Below are 26869 nucleotides of genomic sequence, written 5' to 3' on the forward strand. Positions count from 1 at the left end.
TTTTCATTTTGAAGTTAATCTTATTTTAGCCTCAGATGCTCTCAATTAGCTGCTGTCTTTGTTTCATGAGAAATTGCTTTTGATTAGCAGATTTCTTTGTTTACATCGCTGCTCAGACCATATTGCCACAGAACAGCTAATTTGCTGTCCAACTGCTTCTCCCTTACATTAGAGATGGCTAGAGTATTACAGAGAATTTTCTTTTAAGTTATTACAAAGTAAAATATGCCTAAAGTTTTATCAGATAGTGACTATTCTCATATAACACTTCCATCTTTATGTAAGTTAAAATTCAACCATGATTTCTTAAGTTAGAAAAAATATCAGAAAGGACTTTATAGCAAATATTAAGAATGTCATTGATAATTTTGAAATAACTATAATATGTTAATGATATTTGCAAATTGTGTCAACCTCCTATATCTACTCTACTTTTTACTGCCTGGTGAAATAGACTCTTCATCCAGATCCTTTATCCTCTCCTTGAAAAATGTCATGATCGATGATAAAAATACAAACAATATTATAAAATCATTCTTGTTGATATTAGTGATATCAGTTATAACATGACTTATAGGAAATTTACCATATCTAACATAAAAACAACAAACAAAAAATAGTGTAGGGGCAAGAAAATATTATGCTAAAATGTATTATTCACCAATATTCACATTAGTGAAACATATAAAAATACTTCCAGATTATAGATCCAATCATCATATATATATAATAACTAGATAAGAATTTCTTCAGATTTGACCTAAAGACACAGAGGTGAGGTTATTATGTCTAGCTAAGGAGGTCAGTCAGGTCACAATCATGACAATGTCAATCTTGAGCCAGTCCCACAGAGCCCCTAGTCCTGGGACTGGTTTCTGTATCATGTCTCTGCATTGCTGTTCTGAGGCCTTTTGAACTTGATATTTTTCAAGATCAGTTCATGTTAGAGTGACATATTGTTTTCTTTGCTCCAGTATGATGATATGAAGGCTGATGTATTTTTTTCATCAATCACTGTCACAGTGTGATGATAGTCTTTCACATGGGGATATCAATTTTAGAAACTAGTTTGGCTCGTGCAAAATAATATCTAGAAATCTGGCTCAGGTAAGATGCATGCTCTCAATAGTTCTTAGTTCTGCAACTGTACCTTCCAAGTGGACATTCTGAAGTTGTTTTCATCTTTTATCCTGGTAATCAAGAACTCTATTCACATTTAGCCTTGACACATTGATTAATTAACAATCATATCTCAGATTTCACTTTCTCCATTATACCCACCAGCTAGTGGTAGCTTTTTAGCATTCTGCTGGGCTTCATTAATACCTTAGTCCTTTGAAAGGCCACTTCATAACCACCCAAAATTCAATTCTCTTAAGTGGGACATCCAGTCCATTGTGCTATTGGTGCAAAGAATGAGGCCAGGTACTAGGAAATTTGTGTCTCAGTGGATGGAAAGTAAGTCCTAGATGTTCAGGCTTGATTACTATAAAAAGAAAAAAAACGTCAAGTTCTAACAACTTTGAGAAATACTTCCCATCAAGTCTTCTGCCTCACTTGTGAAGAATCAACCTTGAACTCTACACCTTGATCCCCCTACAAAAAATGAGGCCATAGTCAGGCCAGGCTGTTTCTGCTCTTCTGTAGAGACAAGAGGTGCTATAGACAACAGGGAGCAGGCAAGAGGGATCTGAGGAATCCCTGCTGCTCTCCAGAGCCTGATGCCCACCCCTGACTCTCTCTCTCCCTCCATGGTGTCTGTCCATCTACCACTTCTCTGTGCTGCTCACTCTCTTGCCCTCCCGGTTTTCTGATCACTATATTCCTGAAGTTATCTCTGAATATTTGTTTGCATTCTAATGATCAGTTAAATATATTTCCACTTGTAATTTTTTGGCAAATATTATTTTAATTGGCAAATCATAATTGTATGCATTTATAGGGTGCAATATGATTTGATAGTGATGTATGCAATTTGTAATAATTAACTCATCTTGATTGGCATGTCAATTAGCTCTCTTATCCTGCTTCATGGTGATATTTGAAATTAATTCTTTGAATGATTTTGAAACATGCAATACTTTATTATTGACTATAGTCGCCTTTCTATATGACAGATCTCAAGTTTTTAAACCAATGGAATTTGTTAACATATTTTCCCTCAGGATTTTTATTCATTTTTCCAATATTTTATCAATTGATTAATCTCTATCTTAATCCATGTGGAAATTTCAGTCATTCAAATTAATATTTTATTAAATAGCATGATACTTGGATGATTTTTCCCAACATGCCATCTTTTCTTTCTTTCCTTCATTGCTTTCTTTATTCCGTCATATATAATATATATATAAACATATATGTATATGTATATATATATATATATATATATATATATATATATATATATTTAAACATATATACATATATGTTCAAAACAGTAGAAAAGCAATTTTAGACTTCCATTTAATAAATTTTATTAAATGCTCATTGCTAGAAATATAAAATGCTTGTTTAAGGGAAAAAGTTTTCTAAAAAAAAATCTAGCTGAATTATTAGAACTCTATAGGTATGTATATTAAATTAGATTCCTATTGTTTCCATATAAGGAAAACTATTTTCTGATTCTGTTGTAAAATACTTACTGCAGGCCCATTTTAGCTCATACACTTCAGTCACATAATTATGTTTCTCTTCTGCAAATGAGATATTTCAGGGAACTTATGCACTCCATTGCAATATATATATATATATATATATATATATATATATATATATATCTTGGACTTAACTTTAAATCCTGTGGAATTTTCTGTTAAAAAGTAACCACCTCTGCCCACATCTAGAAAAATATTTATAATGATGTAGGGAAAGACAGACTCAACAAACTTATTGGAAATTAGAGGTAAAAATCTAGTAACTAAATGGGAGTCACTGGGAACAAAAATACATAAATGAAAAAATATTTCAATGTATTTTTGAACATAGTTCCTCAGCAATAGGAAAACTTTAAACTATCTTACAGTTAATGTAGTTCTGAGCAATGTAATTTTATTTTAATGGAATTTATGTATGTGTTTGAGAGGTATGAGGATTGATATTTGAAAATCAATCTTACAGTCCTTCTTTGATGAGTATATGTAACCTCTATTGCAATGAGGAAACGTCCTCTCAATCTCACTACATCTTCACAAGAATAAGAAAAGTTGATTGTTTTGATATTTGCCCAGTGTGGTCTTATTCACCTTTTAAATCTTTGAGAATCATAACTTTAAATTGAAAGTTCCAATTGAAAGTACTTTAAACTTTACTTAGAAATATAAATTATTCATTCTTAAATTGAGTTGAAAAGTTATCTGTATGGATATCATGCCTATTTTACAACACTTTCTGACAAATAGATCATAGACAAATTTTAGTGATGATTTTGTCATCTAAGCAAAATGGGTAGAAAATGAATATTTTCTTTCCTTATATCCCTGTTTTTTTTTTTTTGCCTTTTATCTGCCTCCTGATACCTTAGTTCCCCTATTCATCATTTTATATTCCACTTTATTAGCAGGAATTCTTCCCTGACATTTAATGTAAGACTTTAAATGTTCAAATAATAAAAATTCAATTATCTAATTTTAAGAATAAATACCCAATCTAGATAAAGAATATTCTATTTTTGAGTGGGGGGGCCTTGTGACTTCAAAATAACCTTCAGTTGATATTTGTGGTGTTTCATTATAAAGCTAAAAATAATATTTTATGATTATATAGAGAAATAAAAATATAAAGTAATCAAAGAAAATTAAATAACTTATTACCTTCACCTAGAGGAAACTGTTAATAATTTGTCACGTATGTAGACTTCTTATTTTTTCCTACACATAGAAATACATTCTCAGATGCATATTACTTTTGATAAAGTTGTCATCAAAGCTGTTACTTACAAATTTAAACACCGTATATTTAACATGATAATGTAAACCCATTTTAGGCTAATAAATATTTAGAAACCATATTTTTATTGAATTGGTATATTTTGTTAGTTGTATAAATTTATCTAGCCAAGTCCTTTTTTCTGGACTTATTATATGTATAAAATATTGTCATTTTATACAATGATGTTGCCCAAATTCTTTATAGCTTATTCTTGATCTGCTCCTTTCAAATACATACTTCAGAAAAATTTCTAAATTTTAAAATACAATTGTAAATAAATACTTATTTCTATTTTTTCATCTCTCTGTAAATCATTTTTTTGAATTATTTGGAGACAATTGTTTATTCTTATTAAAAATTTATGAATTTTTCCTTTGGAATAATTTGTTTTCATCTTTAAGTTTTGGTCATTGAGCACATAGTTATCTCAGAGAAGAGGTTGTTCAAGGCATTGATGAATTTCAACAAAAGCCCCAAGTCATGCCCCATTCAAGGTCCCAGCCTTGAGTGAGATTTATTGCTATCAGTATGTACTTTCCTACCCCAAGATACTTGTTGAACAGTTGGTTAGATAGCACTTACTCCTCCTTTTTTAGCAATAGGAACAGAAATAGTCACACATTGAAAAGAATTTCTTAGTTTGATATTTCCTTTTGTGGATTCATTCTTATGGTTGACATCAATGATAAAGAAGTAATTTCCAAAACACAGTACTTTCCTATAATGTCTGTACCCAAGTGTGAAATGAAGAATTTTTATTTTATTTCAGGAAATATCTTTTTTCCCCCATCTACTAGCATGCAGGTTGCACAGTAATATACAAAAGAGAATGGCTCTCTCCACCACAATCAATTTGGTGAAGATAATGAGAAAGACCTAGGAATACAGGTAAGTTAGAAGAAAGCAAATCTGAGGTGGGGAAGGAATGAGAATCCAATGCTTTTTATACAGCTGCGGGGAATGACAGTGGCTTTCTGCACGGGGGCAGTGAGGAGACAAGACCTCAAAAAGAAGATAAGTGTGCTGCCTCTATTCTGAAAGGGTCTGGAAATAAAGTAGCTAAGTGAAAGAATACACAGAAACCGTGGGATGAAAGGTGTCATGCTGAAAAACAAAATCAGCATCTCAGCAAATTCCTGTTCACACTGGTGGTCCAAAGATCAGTTCCTAGCTCAATCACCAAATACCTTTTCAATGATTCAATTCACAACTCTGAGAAAATTTATTAAAAGCAATGGGGGTCAGGCTGAAAATAAATATTAAATTATAGGAAAAAAATCATTCTTGTACCCATGAGTTGGCAGAATAAATTTCATATACAGTACATAATATGTAGCCTTCTTTCAGGCTGACTACAATTCTGAACTATTGGAAAGTTTAAGAAATATTTCTCTGGATGCATTTAGCATCTCACAGAAATAGTTTTGGTGCGGTGCTATCTTGAGGCAAGAGATGGATTAAATGTTCTTTTGAAATTCTTTTCAGATTAATGATTCAATGGTATTTGCTTTTATGTTCACTATAAAAATCGGTATTTATACTTCAAAAGCAGTGCCCTTTATGATTTTTTAAATTCTGTGACAGTTTTTATTATTTGTGTAGGAGAAACTTAAATGTCCTTAAGCACTGCATAATAAGAATTATGTAGTATAGAAGAAGTAAATTTTCTTTTTCAGTTTTGGTCATTATTGTTTTGAACAGTAGGTAGGGTTGGCTGTAGTACACACAAAGATAAATTGTGAAATCATTAGCTGTAAACATCATGGCCTTTTCAATGCTGTCTTTTTGTTTATTTAACAAGTTACCTAGTCACCATCATATTTTGAGCTGTTTTTATTCCAACACAGAGGCTGTGTTGGTATATCAAACTCAAGATCAAAAAGACAGCTCATTCCTCTAGTTATTTGTTGTAAAATTAAGACAAATTATCAGCTGTGGAATTTCATTTCTTCATGTGTAAATGGACATAAGGATTTTTTAAAGTAAAATGAAAATATTCAAAGTAAACATAAATGTTGGAACCCTTTTTTATTCAGATTCCTCTTACCCAAAGCTGTTAAAACTAAATTGATAATATTCAGTGTTTGATTAAAATAAATTCTTAAAATAAATTTTTATTAAATTTGTCCTTCAAATATCTTTGTCAAAGTATTCCAATATAATAACATAATGTAAAGTTTGGGGATGTAGCTCAGAGCTCAGAGGTAGAGTGCCTGCTTATCATGTATTAGGCCTTGGCTTTGATTGCCCAGCAGTGAAAGAAAAACAAATGTGTGTGTGTGTTTGTGTGTGTGTGTATATATAACATATATATTTTTAAATATATATGTTAAAAATATATTGCATTTATAGTTTATATATGCATATATGTTTATTATATATTATAAATACAGGTATTATATATATTATATACACACATAATATATATTATGTGAAATGCTTTTAAATCACATTTAATTCTCAAAACATACTTTACAGGTTAGTATGATTATTTTCTTTTTATGCATTGGAAAACTGAAGAACACTGAATTTAAATAAGTGGAAGTGGCCAAAATAGGATCGAATCAAACACAGGTTTAAACTTATATTCTCAACTAAATTCTTTGCTATATTCCTGGTTCTACTTTTTAATCACTATGGTATTGTGATGAACCATTTATACCTTCCCTCCTTTGAAATTCTTGTCTGTAGTATGAGAGATAAGGTGATGTATAGAGCACCTTCTGGTTCAAATATTTTGTTCTAAAAGACACTGACTCAGTATATGAATTATTTCTTAAATATTGCTTTTCTTCTCTCTCTCTCAAACACACACGCACACACAGAGTTTTGGATGTAAAAGATAAACTCTACTTCACTAACTCAGGTCTGTCTTCTCTCTTTCAAGGGTACCCATACTTTATATTATATGGAAGAAAAGGTGACTTAACTTTGTTGCTGAATTGCTCCTCTAATAGCTTCTCAGCCAGTTACTTCTTTCTCTACACTACTCTCTTTTCCACATTTGTCCTTTTATTTCTTCTCCTGCTGGCAGCCACATGAACTTGGCCATTAACATCCACCTTCTCTGCACAGTGCTTCTTGCCATAGCAACCCAGTGAAGGACGATATAGGAGAGAAGATGCCTCTCTTTAACATACCAGCTTTTCACTTTTCATAATATCAGGATCTGGTGTGCTCAAGAAAATTTCTGATGTTTAGAATATTGAAAGGGAACACTGTGAATTGACTTAAGTCAGTTTGTCTGATCTCAGGAAAATTTCTCACTGGTATGAATAAAATTTCTTAGACTAATAATTAGGTGGATCTTCTAACTTTTATCCCTCATAATCTGATTATCAAATGGTATATTATGAAAGCAAGTTTCTGAATTGATTATGCCACCATAAATAATATTTTTGTCAAACAAACTCCAGGTTGTCAGATAGTCATATTTTCTCTATCAGATAGCCCCACTGAAATTTTAACTTCCTGTTCCTCTATCATGAGACAAATATCTTGCATGAAAAGTGCACTTAAAAAATGGTAATGATATTTTGGTCCGTATATAGCAGCTAAATTCATATGATATTAGAATATACATGCTTCCAAGGGTCCTCTCCAATCCTGAACTACCATTATAGTGGTGTATGCTATAAAATTCCCTAAACTCAGACACTTTTCTCCATTCCAGTATGAAAATACTAGTTTATTTATAAGAAGTCCAAATATCTGTGGAATTTGTTGATTCTTCCATGAAAATGAATTTCTAACATATTTTTTTTTAATTTATTGCTCCTTTGTGCATATTAGGTAATGTAACTTTAGTAATTTTTGTTGGAAGGGAGAAAACTATCCAGGGTCCTTAAAATGACAACTGGAAAATACATTCCTGGTTAGGGCACAACATATTTTGTTCTTTTTCCTTAACCTTCACATAATTTGCTTATTACATAATAAAGAACATAAATACATGGACATAAATTATCAAAAAACAATTCATGTAATATGTAATTATTATAGTGGGGTTTTAGTGGTGATTACACATACTATGCAAAATCAAGTCTGAAGAGTCACAGATGCTGAGACACCAAAGTGTTTATGACCTTCAAATAATAAGTTAAACATTGAAAATTGAGAATTATATTTATAAATAGTATTTAATATATTTCCTCATATACTCTGTGTAATTTAAAAATCTACAATTATTAGAGATTAAAATTGCAGTTTAAAAAATACAATTTAGACTTACAAAAAAATTCTATTTTTATTTTTTAATAAAAAATACATATTTTCATCATAGTAAACATTCTAAGCCCATCAACCAAAGCACCTCTGAGACATGTCCATAGTAAAGTAAATGATGTATGCCTAGCCTGTTGCAATAAGGGAAAATACCTTGTAGAGGGTGTCTTGGAAATGGCTTAATTAGAGTGGGGTAAAGTTTTTTAAGGATTTGGCTTTTGAAAAATGATTCTAAAAAAGGAAAAGTGAGGAACAACTCTGTACTAGGTACAGACAAGTAGCAAGTACACTGTGTGAATAACTCAGTCAATTTGTTCAGGAGAAAAGAGAAATAAATTAGGGCTGAGACATCACTGGTAATAAAAGAAATAGTAAATTAATAGGAGGATTATTACTAATTTTACAACCATAATGTGACCACTGAAGAAGTATTGCTTATATAACCTTGTTGATATCCCATTGTAAATATTATTTTATATTCTATTAGGAATCATCAAAGTCTGATGACTTTTACTTTTTTCTTTTAACCAACAGGGATGACTTTTACTTTTGAGTATTTATGTTCCTATCTGAATGATTCAAGATTTCTACCCATTTATTCTTTATAAAATTATTTATTTGAGGCCATGTACAGTCGAGTGTGGTAGCATAAGCCTATAATTCCAGTGACTTGTGAAGCTGAGGTAAGAGGATCACAAATTCAAGAATAACATCTGGAATTTAGTGAGAACAAGTCTCACAATAAAATTAAAATATATGGGGGTATAACTCAGTGAAAGAGAGCCCCTCCATTCAATCCCAACAGAAATGATTCCTAAAAGAAAAAAAAATTGGGGACAAAAGTTGGGGAATAAGCCTATATTATACATTAGAATGTGAATAAAAAATAAATCCTACTTTCTTAGGATGCATACTTCTTTGGGCAAAAGAATGATATTGATGGTAATAATTATAGTTTGTTGGCAAAGAAAACATTCAATGAAAACCTGATTGCTATGAACTCACTTAGGCCAATATGGTGATTCAATATGTAAAAGGTGTTTTTTGTAAATATTGTTAGCTGATAAAGATAGATATTTTGGGGGCTAAATATCCAGGTGAAAATACACTATAAAGGTAAAACTAAGGTCAAATTTCTCTAAGAATTCAAACATTAAGAACAGGAAAAACAGGCATATTCCTGTTTGAAACCTCTGAGAATTTCCATTTGTTGACCAAGGCATTATAATCAACACTTTGCATCAGGACAACTTATTGTGAGATGAGAGACTATGGAGACAGAAGGATTAGCCAGAGCTGTAACTGGGAGAAGTAGCAGATCCTTCCTGCAAAGGTGGGATGCAGGAAAGACATGACTATGTACTTGAGTAGTGCTCTAGTAACCTTGGTTTGGTGAGATTGTATGTCTTTTCTATGTTCAGTTTGAGTTACCATTGCAATTCCTACCAGTTCAAGGCCAGGACATTCATTCCACAATTAAAAACAAACAAACAAACAAACAAAAACAACAAACTTTTGCATCCTTTTTGCTAAGAAACAAACTAAATTTTAAACAACAGTTTGCACTGATTCCATTGATGGCTATTCCATGGATTCCTGATTGAAGTAAAACACACTCGAGAGCATGGATTCCTAATTCAGTTATCTCACATTCTACTTAACTATCCTTCAGTTGTATATTAAAGCAAATATATGTATGCATATAATATATTATGTCCTGGAATATTTTAATGCAAATCTCTAGTAGTTCCCCAAACTGGATATTTAATGGCAAGTCTTTGGACTTTGGTTGCTCTTGTAATACCTACACTGATGCCAAACTTGGTTTGGAATAAAATACTAATCATCAAAGGAAAAATGGATGGATTATACTTCCACAAGTATAGTAGAGTAGCACAATAAATAGTAGAGTAGCAAAAATAAATAAATAAATAAGAAAACAAAATGTTATAGTTTTGTTCTCTCTTCATTTACCTCTGATATGTTTTCTAAGATGTTTAAATATATTATGGACCTCAGTTTCTAAATCTACTTGTATGGCTAATTTTAGGTTCACATTGACTGGATTAACGAATGCCTAGAAAATTGGTAAAGCATTATTTTTGAATGTGTCTGTGAGGGCATTTCAAGACGAGATTTTTATATGTGTCTGTAGACTGAGTGGGAAAGATCCACCCTTGAATTTAGGGAAGTGTCATCCAATGAGCTTGGGGCCCAAAGAGACCAAAATGAAGAAGAAAGGCACTTTCTATCCTTCTATCATTTCAAGTTTCTGTCAACAAAATTTGAGAGGACAAATCATATCACAGAAAATATATTAACATATATGGAAAATGATACAATGAGCCCAAAGAACTCACAATCCTTTTTGAGTAGAAAATCTAGTATGGCAAGTTGTAATACAAAGACACAGTGTGGTGGAATTATGAAATGCAATACCTCTACTGGCAAATTGTTTTCTTGTTGTGATTGCTTTATTCTAACACTTTTTTTTGTTAATAGTATGATTTATAGTGATATATATTCATTAAAATTTTATTAAATAAAAGAAACCTATCAGTTTCTTAAAATTTTTTTTTTTTGGAATTGAGAAATTCTAATACATTACAATTAAAATGAGATCTCCAAATGTATAATATGTTTGAAACCATTCTTATCTGATGTCAATTCAGACATTGTTAATACATCACATCTCTCTCTGATCTTAAATGTAGCATCAAAATCATCAACACAGTAGCAGGAAGATGGTACTAATTAATCATAGATAGAAATTAAGATGAAAAACATTTGTGAGCATTGATAGAGCTAATATGACCTATAAGTTTGTAATATTTTAAAAATATTTGTACAGTGCTTTTTTAAAAATATATTAACCTGTATCTTCTTGCATAACCTAGAGTGAGATTTTACTGTTCCAATATGTTAGAGAGCTTTAGAAAACATACCCTGTGGTTCTTTTGTAAAAGCAAATCAAATGTGTTCCTAAATGAGAAACAAGTTCTGAGCAATCTAAAACTTATCCCACAAAACCTTTTGAATAAAAACCTTTAAAGACTGTTTTCCACAAGCTTCTTTTGCTTTTTATGAGTTTCTACTAGCCCTTTATGCTTGACACAGTTTCACTGTGTTCCTTGAGTTATTCTTTGACGTGTTGTAGATTTGTCCCATTCAGTTTCCAGTTTGGGTTGCCTTTTAGAATAGCTGTGCTTCATCACCCTTTCATTTGTCCAGAGAATACTAAGTGGTGACCTGCTGTCATGCTGCTGCCAAAGAAAATTAGGTGCTGTGCTTCCTGTGTACTGCCCTAATTACAGGTAAGAAGGGCACTTTCCAAGCAGCACTTGCCCTGACATGTAGGAATCATAGATTTCAAAAGAAAATAGTTGTCTCAAGGGAAGGTATTCATGTCTCACTGCATACGCTCGACCTCACTGCAGAATTAAAAACAAATTCTCTTTAAATGCCTACATTTTTGTATTTGTGCGTTTAAGAGATTAAAATATCAATTTTAGGCAAGATAGCTATATAACATTTTAGATTAATCCATCCAAATTGGACCTATCTTTTCACAGTTGGATCTTTACATATGTCAGGTCACCTTCTTACAAAATGGAATAACATGGTTAATTCTACTTAAGGAAAAAATTAAAAATGTATATTCACTTGATGTCACATATTGAATTGTTTATAGGTATAAATACTTGATAAATATATTTATCAAGTATTTATATATTTATCAAGTATATATATATATATATATATATATATATATATATATATATATATTTCAGTATGTATGCATATATGTATTTAAAATATTATACAGATGCTATTGTCTTCTGGGATCCTGAAGTAATTTGTTTTTGCTTTTGTAAAAGTAACTAATCAATTAAAAGGTGGCTTTCCCTTCTGACTGACTGTTGATTTTGTTTTGTTTCTTGTTTTTTTTTTTTTTTTTTCTTGCATGACAAGAAGGAAATAGTTAATTGTATAGTATGTCTCAGGAACTATGCCAGGGAAATTTGCATGCTTGCTTTCCTTTTATTCCCCAGGTAAAACTGAGAGTTTGTGGTCATTTCTACTTTACATATTAAAAAAAAAAAAGAAAACAAGAATTGAAAGTTTAGGTCACTGTTGCACAAGAGAGTGAAATAGCTAAGCTGGAGACATGGTAGGTAAAACTGGCCTTCAGATTGTTGGTGACCTCTCCCTCTACAACACCTGAAGAAATGGTAGCCCAGGCCTGTTTTCTGATTCAACTTCAACCTGACACTAGCTAGTAGGAAAAGAAGATGGGTCCCCTTTTGCCTACTCTATGCTGAATCCTATTTCTATCTTTTTGATTATGTTGTTTCCATTTCCTATCCTCCACCCCATGTAATATTTACCCTATATTCCCAAACCTCTCATCTGAGCCAAAAAACCACATGATTCTTCCAAAGGACTTGAATCCAAAACTTTTCCAGAACATATGCTGTTACTCTCTGAACTACTCATCCAATAATTTATAAAATACCACCTGTCCTTAAAAATTTGTCACTTACTGTAGGACTACACATTTTTCCTAGCTATACAGAATAGATTTCGGACTTTTTATTTAGTACTCTTTATACGTGGATTATTTTGGCCTCTTATCTAGACTGATGATTTTTGTCAGTAAAGACTATATCCCCAACTTCTTTTTGATTCCCACTGAGTTTAGTCCAACATTAGCATCATAAAATGTGTCCAAAAGTTCTTGATTGATTGAACTGAATGTAGTACTCAGTCATTAGAGCTCATCTGGTGCTCTAGACACTAGATTGCCCTACTTGTTATGCCTCTAGGATTGACATTAAAATTTGCAGGCATGTACATGAGTGGTTCAAAATAATTCCCAGTATACCTCGAGTCTGATGACATTTGGTATTACTGCACTTTCCAGAAATTGATGGAAAATGTCAATTCTTCCCTGTGGCAGTTTTGCCAATTGAAAACAAAGTGAAAAGTATATGTTGCTGGGCAAACAAACTAATTTCTTCCAGAAAAAGAAATCTATTAATGAGCAAGGTAGTTTGCTTCCAAAAATATGTACCTTGAAAATAATATAATACTAAAATTAGATTGAGCATGTGAACTTTCAAACGTTTTTTATTAATTAATTACAGTTACCTTGACCAATTTATAATTGTGATACCATTTCTGAGCATGAGGTAAAAATGGTTTTGTTTATTTTAGGAAAAAATAACAATTTAATTAATTTGTCACTTGAATCCCTATAGTATGAAATTCTAGGCACAAGCCATTGAAATTGGATGATGTACTAGTCACTGAGCTTAAAGTACTCATAGTCTTATAGAGAGAAATAAATACACACAATCAATTATGATTGTTGGTGAAAATAAGAGCATTTACTAACCACTGATGCCATGAATCTAGAAGTTTAAAAAATGTGACTCAGACAAAGTTAGGGTAATAGTTAATTTGAACTGTCAACTTGATTGGATTAAGAAATGCTTAAGATAAAGAACCTTCTGGGTGTGTCAATGGGGTGTGTTTAGGAATGATTGCCATGTGAGACTGTGAATTGAAGTGGAGACCCTCCCTACATATAGGCATCCAAAAGAATGGAGGCTTGGATAGAATAAAAAGTTGGAAGAACAAAAAAGCAGCTGAAGATACAAGCTAGATTCTTCTTGAATGGGTTCTTGATTGTTGCTGGGATCACCTTAAGACCTCAGACTTTCACTCCTTTCCTCTTCCAAAGCAAACTCTGATTCTTCAGGGAGTTTCCTATTAAAATTTTAATAGGAAAATTTTGGACTGGAGTAGAATCATTGCTTCCATTTGTTCTGAGGTGTTAGCATCTTGGATTGTGCAGCTACTTGTTCCTCTGGCTCTCCAGCCTACAGACAGCCATTGTGAACTATCCAGCTTCTGATGGTATAAGCCAATTGAATAAATCCCTTTTAAATAATCATAATTTTATTTCCTATTGAGTCTGTTCCTCTAGAGAATCCAGACAAGTATAGGTGGGTAAAGAATCTTGGGTTGAGGTTTGAAGGATGAACAGATGCAGAAGAAGACAATTTCATCTAGTTTTAAAACCACAGTCTAACCAACATTATATAATATGGAAATATATATACTATGTAAAGTAGAAGTAGGAAGGGAGTACAATTTATATAAGACATTGTTCTGAGGTGCATAGTTTGGATAGCTTCCATACACGTTGAATAGACTTTTACAGAAAAGTAAGACATCTCCTTTCTACTTAACCCCCTTGAAGAACAACAGAGCAGAAGTGATAGATGAAGACTGGGGCAGTAAAACCAGGAGGAATATTGAGAAGCTATTTCTATCAATGAGTTATAACTGGGTACAGATAATGAATGTCAGATGAGGTTCATCAAGATCGAAAGACCTCAAAGAATTCAACATTGCCCTCTCAGTTAAAAAACTTCAACATTTTTGCTATGCCCAAGACAGTAGAGATTAAGTTGGTAACAAAATATCATCTTAAAACATTTCAGTAAGAAATAGTTTTAGAGGAAGTTAAATGATGAGCAAATGTGAAGTCTTTTTGATTGTATTTACACAACGCACAGATATGCAGCACTTAACACAACATGAAATGAGACTTTCCCACATCTCCACTCAAATCCATTTTCCAGTGGAAAGATACAGTCAAGGATAGGGTCAGCTTAGAAGGCCTCTCTATGCAGAGAGAATGAGAGAAAGATACTGAATTTAAAAGTTTAGGCCAATCTACTTTACAGGCAATTCTTCTGTCTTTAAAAAAAAAAAAAAAAAAAAAAACTCCATTTGACTTGCATGATGGTTCTGGTGACCTAAGAGTGACTCAATTCCTCACTCTCTTTTTCTCACTTACAGTTCTCAAGAATAGCTGTAGAACATCTGGACTGCAATATTCCTAGATAAATAAGGACTCTGTTGCAGCACCAGCCTAGAGCATCTTCAACATCTTAGACCAGCACACCAAGTGACACTGGGCAGAAAACCCAGGGCAGCCTGCTTTGGGGTGTTGCTCAACTTCAGTACAGGTAGGGCCTGTGTACATGCATGAGGCTCTGTCCACCCCAGAAGCTATACCGCGGCCTGGGGGGATGGTGCACAGTGAATCCATAAAACCATATTTCCAAAGTCCCTTTCACAAAGCAAGGTATGAAACAAGTTTCCATAAACTAGGCCTTGGTATCATTGAGCAGCAGGCATTTTCCTTTCTACTACATTATCTTTTAGAATTGGGAAAATCATATACCTTTTCACTTATTTCCATGGTTGGCCATTAAGCTCAAACGAGATAATTTATAGGACACTTTTATGCAATCACTAAAGGTATCATTTACTATAGGAAAACCCATTCTGTTGTTCTACTTTGTTTATTTCTCTTTATTATAGGAAATATTTTTATGTTTGAGTCATTATGTCAATTGATTTCAAGGCTGAGATTCATATACATTTGATAATACTGCATCTCAGCCTGGGCTGGGCTTTTTTATTCCCTTAAAATTATATTCAGAACATATTGAGAAAGGACATTTGTAGGTCACAAAACAAAATACAGTATTGTTGCAGACTATTTTTAATACAGAAAATAAAGCAGTGATGGATACCAAGAAAGGAGAAAATGAAAAGATTTTCGGGTTTTGCTGGAAATACTAGCTATCAACTGGCTTTACAATATTATTTTCTTTACTTTTTTATAACTACATCAGTAACATATACAATAAAATATATGGGTAATTTTAAAGTAACATAAATTCTGACTTTAAGAACAGGGATGCTTGTCTGTTTGATATACATGAACACATATCTAAATGCCTGACAGAGAATCAAGCCCATCTGTTTAGATGGCAGTATGCCTGTATCCACTTGTTTCTGTTTCAGTTCAAAGAAACATATATTTGAGGTTGGACTTTGAAACACTGATTTTTGGTTTCTATATAATCATAAAATATATTGCATTTTTCTATGTAATGCCACAACAAAGAAGTAACAATGCAAATAGAAACAAAACATTATTAAAACAAGTCTTGGTTTTGTTTTTCACTTGGTTTTGTTTTTCAATTCCTCCCCCACAATCAGTTAGTTTTGCTTTAATTTTTTTTATGTCAACATACAATAAAGTTGATTCTTTTATTACACACAGTTCATTGAATTTTTTTTTTGCCTAGGCATATTTATATAACATACCATAATCAGAATACAAAACAGGTCATCACCCCAAACTATCACCAAAATGGTGCCTTTTACATCTATAATTTCTGAATCACTGACCATGACTGATATATTCTTTTTCACTACAGTTTTCAGATGTTGCTTTAATTAAAATTAAAAATATGTTGCAGTTTGGTAATTCCTCAGAAATTGAAACATTAAGTATAATAGACCTACAACAATTCTATTCCTACAAGTTTAACATAGAGAAAATAAAAAAAATATGTTTACACATATGTTTATAGCAGCAATACACATATTTTTTCAAAACTCTAAAAATATCTAAGTATCACTGGAGGATAAATGAACAAGCTGTGGTATATCCATGCCATGCAATACTGCTCAGCAATAAAAAGGAATGAAATGGAATTTAATGTGGCCACATATTTCCTTATCTTGATCTAACACACCAGTTCTCAAAATCTCTAGAGTAAGGAACAAGGAGGAGACAATTTACAAGATTTTTCTGGGAGTTCTCAAGATAAATCTTTTTTCATAATAATGTTAAGACATTCTTCGTGATTTTCATTGTGTTGATATTTGTACTTAGGAGGTAAAACAATGCCTTGGCAGAAAAATGTGTTGGTTTTGGTTGTAATAAGTGTACTGTTAGACATGGTACTCATGACTATTAAACACTTGCATGAAAGACAAAAATAATTCCAGTTTTCCCTAAAAATGCTCTTGATGTTTGCAGCCATGAGACTGTGTGTCTCAGATCTCTGACTGGAGGCCCCAGTTGTTAAACTATGAAATCTTTTGTGGAGTCTTAGCCAGTGACAAAGGATGAAGTCAGGAGCAGGATTTAAATGAGCTCATTGCTGGGAGGGTGGGTCTTCTCTGAACAGGGTGGAACATTCCCGGGTGACCTTGGCAAACGTTCTACTTAATTGAGTATAATATTATTTATTTAAAAAATGTTAACTCTTATATCTACGTAGGTTTGATATTCTTTAAGAGGAGAATTGAAGCATATATAAAACTCTTCAGCTACCATAGTTATACAATGGTTGCTTCAATGAAAAAATGTTCTAATACTATCCATGGTAAAATTAATCCAAGAGTTTTATAGTTACATACGAAATATGGCAATGTATGCGAAAAAAGCTTAATTATTAGTATATAATGCTAACTATCATGCATGGATAAAAAACCAAGTGCAAAACAAACTAATGAACTTAGTTGTGTATACATGCTAATAAAATTTATTTGTGGATGTTAACATTTTAAATTCATATGATATTTAGGTGTCTTAGATATTACTTTTCTTTACATCATATTAGATTTTGTAAGTAACCTAGAGGAGATTAACATATACAGAAGAATATGTGTAGATTCTATGTATAAACTATATACCATTTTATATAAAGGACATGTGCACCCATGGACTTTGTTATACAAGGAGGATTCTATAATCCATCCCTCAGGGTCACCCAGGAATAACGGTATTGTATACCACTATTAAGTAAAAGGCAAACTTTATTCATACTGCTATGGTCTTTATTTACTATGACTTTCTGTTCCAGGACCCCTCCAGGATGCCACAGTGTATTTAATTTGTGGTGTGTCATTAGGCGCTTTTAGACTGTGACAGTTTCTCAAAATTTCTCAATAGTTTTGAAGAATTCTACCAGACACTTTATAGATTGTTCTGTAATTTCAGTGTGGGTGTGATGTTTTTCTGGGGGTTAGACATCAATTATGGTGGAGGAAACTTTGTGGGAGGACAGGAAATGGATAAACCTCAAAGGTCAAGCACCATTTTCATTAAGTCATTTCAAGGATACAGACCTGACTGGGATGTTTATAGATTTCTTCACTGTAAAGTTACCCTTTCTTCTTCCTTTCCAAACATACTATCACAAAAGAAATATTATTTACACCCTTAATCTTAGGGTTAATATCTAAATAAATTATTTGAAATCCCTCTACATAAGAATTTTGTCTTTGTTGGAATTTATTTACTTACTCAATTATTGATATGCATGTGGACTCATAAATTTTTGTTTCATAATTTAGATTAGGAAATGACACTCCCTTATTGATTTTATTCTTCAAATTATTCCAATTTTGGCCATTGGGAACTCTTTGAAATAGGTTTCTGAGGTAGGAGTTTTAGTTCACTCCTGGAATGTCTGCTAAGCATATGAGAATCCCAGGGTTCAATCTCCATCACAAAAATAATAATCATAACAACAACAACAATTGAATTGGTTCCTAGATCACTTTAACATACACATGTCATTGTGTGAATGTGTGTACATACCTGTGTGTACTTACCGACACTGCAAGATAGTCCAGGCTCATCGTGGGTAGCCCCTCAAGCATCCCCGGAAATAATGATTTCCTCAAGGATTCCAATTTCCTATTTCAAAAGAGTAGCATTGGAAATCAAAATTTTGATGCTGGATAACCAACGAATTTCATTTCCTAGAGCTTATAGTTTGTTGCCATGAGGTTAGTTTAAACATAATGAATGAATCACATTTAAGAAACTACTAGGTGACAATAGTGAAATGACTGGATCTAGAAACTCTAAAATTCTTCATCCAACCCAACTCCTTACCAAAACAAGCAATGAAAAAACAAATTGCCAGAAGCTAGAAGACGCAACTTTTAGAGAAAGACAAACAATAATAGCAACAATGAAACAAAGCAAGGGTACCAAAAAAATTTCCAACAAAGAAAACTCCAAGACAAGATGGCTTCACTGGTAAATATCACCAAGCATTTACATAGTTAACACAAATCTCTTCAAACCACTCCAAATATAAAAGAGGAGGGAAGACAAAGTCACATTACTTCTATTGTTTTAGTCCACTGTTGCACTGCTCTGACCGAAATATCTGACAAGAAAAACTTAAAGGATGAAAAGTTTTATTTGTGACTCAAAAGTTTCAGAGGTCTAGTCTATACAAGGTCAACTCCATTGCTCTGGGCCCCAAGTGAAGGAGCACATCATGGGGGAAAGGCCCAATGGAGGAACTCTGCTCAGCTCTTGTCAGTAAGAGCAGAGGAGGTGTGGAGAAGGGGCCACAAGAAGAACAAACTTTCCAGGGTACACTCCCAGTGACCTCCTCCATACCTCACCCCACCTGCCTACAGTCATCTCCCAGTTCATTCAAACTAGGACAGACTAGGACAGTCTCAGCTCTCACAATCCAATCATTTCACCTCTGAATATCCCTGCATTAACAGGAGTTTGGGGGCACATCTCATATTCAAACCATAACAATTACTAAACCCAGATTAAGACATCAAAAGGAAAGAAAATTACAGGTGAAATTTTGTTCGTAAATAATGATTATGGTGTTTAGTACCCTCGGAGGTAAATTTTTCAAAATAATAAAGAACATTTTTAAACAAAAATCTCACAGTTAACATTCTCCCTGGTAAAATATTGAATAACTCCCCTTAAGATAGAATACAAAATAAAGATCCTACTTCCACTACTACTGTTTAACATTTTTATTGAGTACATTTTCAGAGCAATGAGGAGAAAGGGAAGGAATAAAATGTGTCCAAATTAGAAAGAAAGAAGTAAAATTATTTGTTTCAAGAAGCTATGAACCTGTATAGATAAAATCATAAAGAACCCATTAAAAAAAAAGAAGAAGAAAACTACTAGAGTTACTAAATTCCACAAGGCTCAAGACACAAGATCTATACATAAAAAATCAGTTACTTTTCTTTAAAGTAACAATAAATGCCCCAAAAGAAAATTAAGAAAGCTATTCAATTTACAGGTACATCCAAAAGAATAATATGCCTAGGAATGCATTTAATCAAGGGGTATAAAACCTGAACACTAAAAAAGTATACAACATTGCCAAAAGGAGACCTAAGTAAATGAGAAGACGTTTAGTGTTCATGTATAGGAAGACTCAGCAGGTTGATACTAGCAAAGCAACCTAACGATTAATATAAATTCCTATCAAAATTCCAATGGCCTTTTTCTTTTGACAAAGAGTAAACCCATCCTCAAATTTATAGGTAATTGGAAGTGTCCCAAATACCCAAATAATCTTGAAAAATGATAAATTTGAAAGACTCATATTTCCTGATTTCGAAACTTACATCATAGATATGGTGATCAAAAGATTTTTGGTATTAGCATAAAGATAAACATATGGTACAATGCAACGGAACGGAGTATCTAAAAGTAAACATACACATCTATGGCCAGTTATTTTTGACAAGGGCTTCAAGACTATTCACTGAGGAAAAAAATAGTGTTTTCAACAAATGGTGCTCGGCCAACTAGTGAGTCACATATAAAAGAATAATTTTGACCCTAATTTCATGCCACATAAAATACTTACCCAAAATCATTCAACAACTTAAATATAAAAGCTGAAACCATAAAACTCTTAAAAGAAACACAAGGACAAGTATCCAGACACCAGGTTTGGCAATGGATTCTTAGATATAATAGTAGAGCACTAGAAGAAAAAGAAAAAAAAATGATAAGTAGGACTTCATCAAAATTCAATAATTTTGTGCAGAAAAGGACATTATGAAAAAGTAAATATACAAAAATAAAAAAAATTAATGGGAGAAAATATTGGCATATATCTCACAGAAAGAGAGTATACAGGATACATAAATAACTTAAAATGTAGCTACAAAAGGACAAATAATGCTATTTTAATAAAATGGCAAAAACTTGACTAGACATCTCTCCAAGATGATACATAGATAACCAAAAACAGAAGAGAAGAAGCTCAAAATATTAGTCTTATTATGGAAATGTCAATCTAAATCAAAATGAGGTACCATAGATTATTGATAGGAATGATGAGAAATCCAGTTTCTCCAATACCTACACTAAATATTGCCATTTTTTAAGCCATTCTAGTAAGTGCATGGCAACCTCCTGTTGTGGCTTCAATATACATTTATCTGAAACTAACAAAATTGAGCACATTCTCCTGTACACATGAAGGCACACAAGTAACCAGGTAATTTCAATGTACAGTAGGTGGTAAAACTGGTGTTTGATTTATGACAATGTACCATGATTTGTTTAAGTGACATGAAACACTCAATCCATATTTGGTGTGTCAAGAAAGGTGAGCCTTTAAATATTAAAGAATATTAACTTCGGACTGCTAGAATAGATATGCTGTTGTCTATAATCCCTAAGTCTGAATTAAGGATACTAATATGAGTCTCCTGCAAATGGAAAATACAAGTTGCATGTATGCTTCCTGATCTGCAACCTTTTTTCAGTTATCCCTTTACCAACTCAACTAGGTGACTTGTCTTCTCCATGTTCTTTCTGCAAGCATTTGATAATCTGCCAATTTCCTTTTATTAATATAAGCACTTTTGAGATAAGCATATCCCTTTGATAAAAAAATGTACATTACTCATCCATGTACAAAGACATATTCAGTAATGTGAACCCCTGGGTATTCCCATCTTGATCATCATCATCATGCACTTCTATCAGAATGAGTTGATCTGATTTGGGGAATGATTACTATCAAATGATGCTTTGAACATTTTTACTGCCATGTCATTTGCTCAACTTCATTTATACTATCTTTTGTAGTCTTGTTTAGAGAAATATCTCATTTTATTTTCCTAGCCACCATTGTTCTGTGTTCTGAACCATGGTGACAAGTAACACAGACTTCTCATCTTTGCCTCTGACCATGAGGTAATTAGATTTATAATTTAATTCCCTGAATAAATAACGAAGTTATTAACCAAATCAGGCACTGGAGGAAAAGAAGATTTTAAAAAAAAACTGTTCTGAAGTTGTTGTGTAAAGATTATTATAAATTTTGTGTTATATTTGAACAGAGTTATTCTGTATAAAGCTAAATTTATGAATCTCTATTTAGGTCAGAGTTTGAGAGTATGTATATATAGAAACTTGTGTGAATTATAACCATCACTGAGATCATGGGGTGGATTGATAGTACAGAGATAATCTATAGAGTTGAAAAAGAAGAAAACAAGATTCGGGAAAAAAATACAGTATTGGTAAAAGAAGCAGAGCCACAAAGAGGCAAAAGCAGTAGTTGTAATAGAAATCTGAATCGGAACAAGGTCAATAATAAAGGTCAAGTAAGCAAAGATCAAGTGAACGGGTCTGGGTCTTCAAGGTTGTGAACAATTACAAATACCATGATGAGGAAAATGTAACAAGAATTTTAAAGGTGCCATGAGCATTGCCAACTAGGCTGTTGCCATTAGCAGGAAGAATTTTAATAGGGGGTCTGCATCCAGCTGCTGGAATGGAAGAAGAGTGAGTGTATCACCCCAAGACACTGCTGTCAAAGATGCATACTTTACAAACATTCATAATTATGTAAGGGACTACACCAAGATATAATTACTTGATTTAACAAGGCAGATATGAAAGCATGGTAAAAGGAGAGCCTAGATGCTGAGAGCCATAAGCAAGTAAGAATGATGCATGGCATTTTTTTGTTGAAAGGTGACCCTGCTCAGGGATTAGGGTGGCTCCAGGTTTAGGGTGGATCCTGCTGGATTAGGGTGGCTCCAGGATTAGGGTGGATCCTGCTGGATTAGGGTGGCTCCAGGTTTAGGGTGGATCCTGCTTGGAATAGGGCGTATCCTGCTGCCTCAGGCGCCCGCTCCTTGAGTTCCCATTGAGTTCTCCTGGGGTTCTGAGAGAATTGGTATGCAGAGCCCGGTGGAGGTAGTATATTTTCCCTGAACGTGCGTGTAGAGTGCTGGTGAGAGTTCAGGAATAAAGAGTTGCTGTTGGAATCTACAAGTTTTTGTGGTGGCTCGGTTATTTTGTGCCCAGCCAGACTGCGGCACCTAGATATTTGTTCATATTTGGTGCCATTTCCAAAGCTTCTCTCCTTCTCCATGAAGGCAGACAGCCTGAAAATTTAATTTCCCCAACTCCCCTGCCAGGAGAGCTCTTGTCAGTATCCATCAATGCATGGCAAAATGCAGAGTGGAAAGATATGGAAGACAGACCAATATCTCTGTGTGGAGACTTTGGGAAGTCAAGTGGAGAACATAAGATGTTAGACATTGTGATGGATCTGCCATTTTTGGATGGTGTCTTAACTATTCATGTTGATAATGTTGGTAGCGGATGCTATCATTTCTGACTTCCAACAGTTCTGCATACTCTGGAAACGTCTCAAAAGGGTGCTGCTAACCTCCAAGACCATCCCTGCTACTCCTGCAATTCCAGGGTCTCTGACCTGCATTCCAGCTCCCTAGCCCTTCAGCTTTAATTTTCCTATTTTAAGCCTCTTCCTCTGCAAAACACTTGGAGGAGCTTTTGGTTACTTACTAATTATTTATATACTTTTCTTTCCCAAAAAGTTTTTCTGTAGCAATAAATTGATTGTAGTTGAAATTCAATGACTATTACTAAATGTGTGGATACCTAGGATAAAAATAACCATTAGTGAATTAAAATCTGCTGCACTTCCACTTCAGGCAGGTAGGTCATTGTCTCTTACCCCCAAATCTTAAAAGACCATTTCTGGCAGTGAGTACTATTCCATCTGTCTTTCATGATTTGGGGGATGATTTGCTAGAGAACCTTTTTTAACTTTTTTCTTCCAATATGAATTCCTTTTTAATAATTATATATTATGATGGTCATGACTCCATAAATCTTCAGATATTTGCTTCACTGCCATTGAAACCTTTAGAATATCAATATCAAATTTGATAGAATTTTATTTCCTTCAGTAAATAGATTCAAGGAATGCCCAAGTCTATTATATTCTGCAAGGAAAGGAGTGTATTTTGTTATTCCATGTGTGCTTAATGATGACAACAATAACAACAATAATGGTGAATTCTAACACAGATACTTATTGAATATTCTCATATGAATAAGGAGTTGATTTTTGAACATTTGACATTACAGAAGTATTAAGAATTTTTGTTCTCTTTAAATTTACAAATCCATGTGTTAGATCATGTAATATAAATTAATGAATTGTGTACTGTTCCCTCTTGATGTTCTACTTCTGATACTGAGCAATCCACTTTGATTTCTGAATATTTTAAGTTTCTGTCCCTCATAAAAATGGGAATGTGATGCACTTAGCAAGGAGCTATATAGACTTGGCTGTGTATTTATGGTAAAGCCCCAAACTATCACTCAGTCATACAAGAGAGCTGCACAATAATGTATTTAATTTAAATGGTCACTAGGGATGATCACTTGAAGTTACACTTAATTTGATAGCTTCATATCTTTAATTGCATAGTTATGGACCATAAAATTAATTACTGTGCAATCCTTATTTTATGATACACACAAATGTGTTCATGGTGACCTTTCTACAAACTATAGTTAAACCACTCTAAGTTACCTCATTAACAAAAATGCTTAGTGATGAAGCCTCAACATGATATAAAATGTTCCACCACATCATAAATTGTCTCTGTAATGATTGCCTATTTGTTTATTTCAACATTTTATGAAAGTGCACAATCCCAGATAAATAGAGTCAGGAGCCTACTGTTTTCTCATTAGTGAACATTGAATTTGACTGTGGCTATCAGATATTAGAGGTTTACCTTTCTACAGCTCATTGATGACTCAGTTGTACTACTATTTAAGTGCTTAGAATGATCCAAATATCATAAAGGAAGCTAAAAACACAGTGATTCTCTTTTATGAGTTCACAGATTTGGTATGATACTTATTGAAGGCCCAATTCATTTGTACTTAACTTTAAAGATTATTAGTAATGGTGGTAGACTGGACATACATTTTTAAAGTATTTTGTGTCAAATAAAACCAGCATTAGACACTAACTAAAGCAGTAAAAACAGATTTTATTAAGGAATAATCATAATAAGGAAAAAATACCTCAAGATAGAAATGAACTCAATTCCCCCATTGAGATAGCTTCAGAGTAAAAGCTACTTTTACTTCCTTAAGTTCAGTTCATCTCTGGTTTTATTTAGCAGTTTATGGTGTTGTCACTGACAGGATCAACTTCAAGGGTCTCATGATGAACCCCAGGAAGTAAGTTGGCACCTGCAAAGGGTTTTTCTTTGCTCTGAACAATTGATGAGTGATCCATTGGTGGTTCTGACTCCTGAGCCCGTGCAATGGAAGACAGAGAGTCCATTGAAGCATAACAAGGATGGATTGTGATTCTTAAGATTCTGACTAAATCCTGGAAACTCAGTTGGAGTCCCAGACAAACAGACTAGTTTAAGGTTCAGGGTTTCTGTGTTTAAGAGCCTGGTAATAAGGATCAGAGGCTGAGTTAGGGTCCTGGGTTTTCTTGTTCATAGCTTAAAGTTACCACTTGTTCAACAAGTGGGAACTTCTTAGTCAACTCAAACCACCATCTCTGGATGGCTCCTCTAAGACCTTCTCTTCTTCTCATCTCCACTTTTCTCTCTTTTTTTTCTACATTCAGTGTTCCCTTCAATTTCCTATAATCCTTCGGTATGTCTCTCCTTGAACCTCTACCTCCTCCAATCCTCTGTCCACCCTGCCAGACTTTTCCCTTCTTAATCAGCTCCTCATCTCCTTGTAGTCACTTGATCTTCGGGCCCTTGCCCCACCAGAGCTCCTAAGAGAGCTCAAGGACCCACAAAAGTAACCACCTGAGGCCAAAAAATAAAAAATAAATAAATAAAAAGGTATTGGAAATTGATTTGATGTTTTGTCCACTTAGGTGTTAGGTGAACTTTGCAGAAGACAAGAAAGTTGCTTGATGTGCCCTTACCCTCTCAGTTAAATGTGGTCCACTACCTCTGTGAGAGTACACATTAGGGCAAAGAAAATCCTAAAAGTCTCCTCTGTAAATATTGGTGGTAAGAATTAGACCTTATATTAGGTAGGTAAACTGAATTTGTTCTCTCTTCAAGAAATATAATTCAGATAAGAAATACAGAGTGCAGAAAGGATGAGTCAACTACTTCATATAAACTAGTGAGCTATACTAGTTTGTTTATGTGATTCATGGCTAAAATTTTTGAATGGGAGCTACATGGAATCTATATGTATCTGACTCTATGTATGTGTGATTTATATGTATATTTGCAATTCATATATGTGGATTTTTCTGCCTCTGGACTGTATAGAAAAACTAATTTATAAATTGCCTTAATTAGGTCTATTGAAGTTGGTTTAGAAATTAGTGTTCATGTAAGTTAAATATTTCTAAAACCTCCAGAAAGTAATCTAAATCACTTTAGATTTTATAGAATTTGGGTAAATCTTCCATGATAAGTTTAATAATGTTCATTTCATAGAAACAACTCTGCATTTTGTTATCAATATTATGTTTAATATGAGCATACATTTTTATTCTATTTAGTTTTATTAGCCAAAAGTGATAATAAATTATAACTGCTACATGTTAATTTTATAAAATTATAAGTTCAACCCAAGAATAAATATGCAAGTAAAGATTCATCAAAATGGATTACTTTGTGTATTAAGCATAGTATTAAAACTAAAAATGTACTTAACATATTCAGTTTTTGTTCTTTTGAGATCTTGTGATATTTG

The 26869-nt window shown here is 33.1% G+C and overlaps 1 pseudogene; it reads right to left on the reverse strand.

Annotated features, from left to right (window-relative positions):
* Positions 1-880: 880 nt before the first annotated feature.
* Positions 881-18702, reverse strand: LOC143398179 (proteasome activator complex subunit 3 pseudogene; annotated as a pseudogene).
* Positions 18703-26869: the final 8167 nt, after the last annotated feature.

Source organism: Callospermophilus lateralis, chromosome 4, assembly GCF_048772815.1.
Source record: "Callospermophilus lateralis isolate mCalLat2 chromosome 4, mCalLat2.hap1, whole genome shotgun sequence".
Lineage (NCBI taxonomy): Eukaryota > Metazoa > Chordata > Mammalia > Rodentia > Sciuridae > Callospermophilus > Callospermophilus lateralis.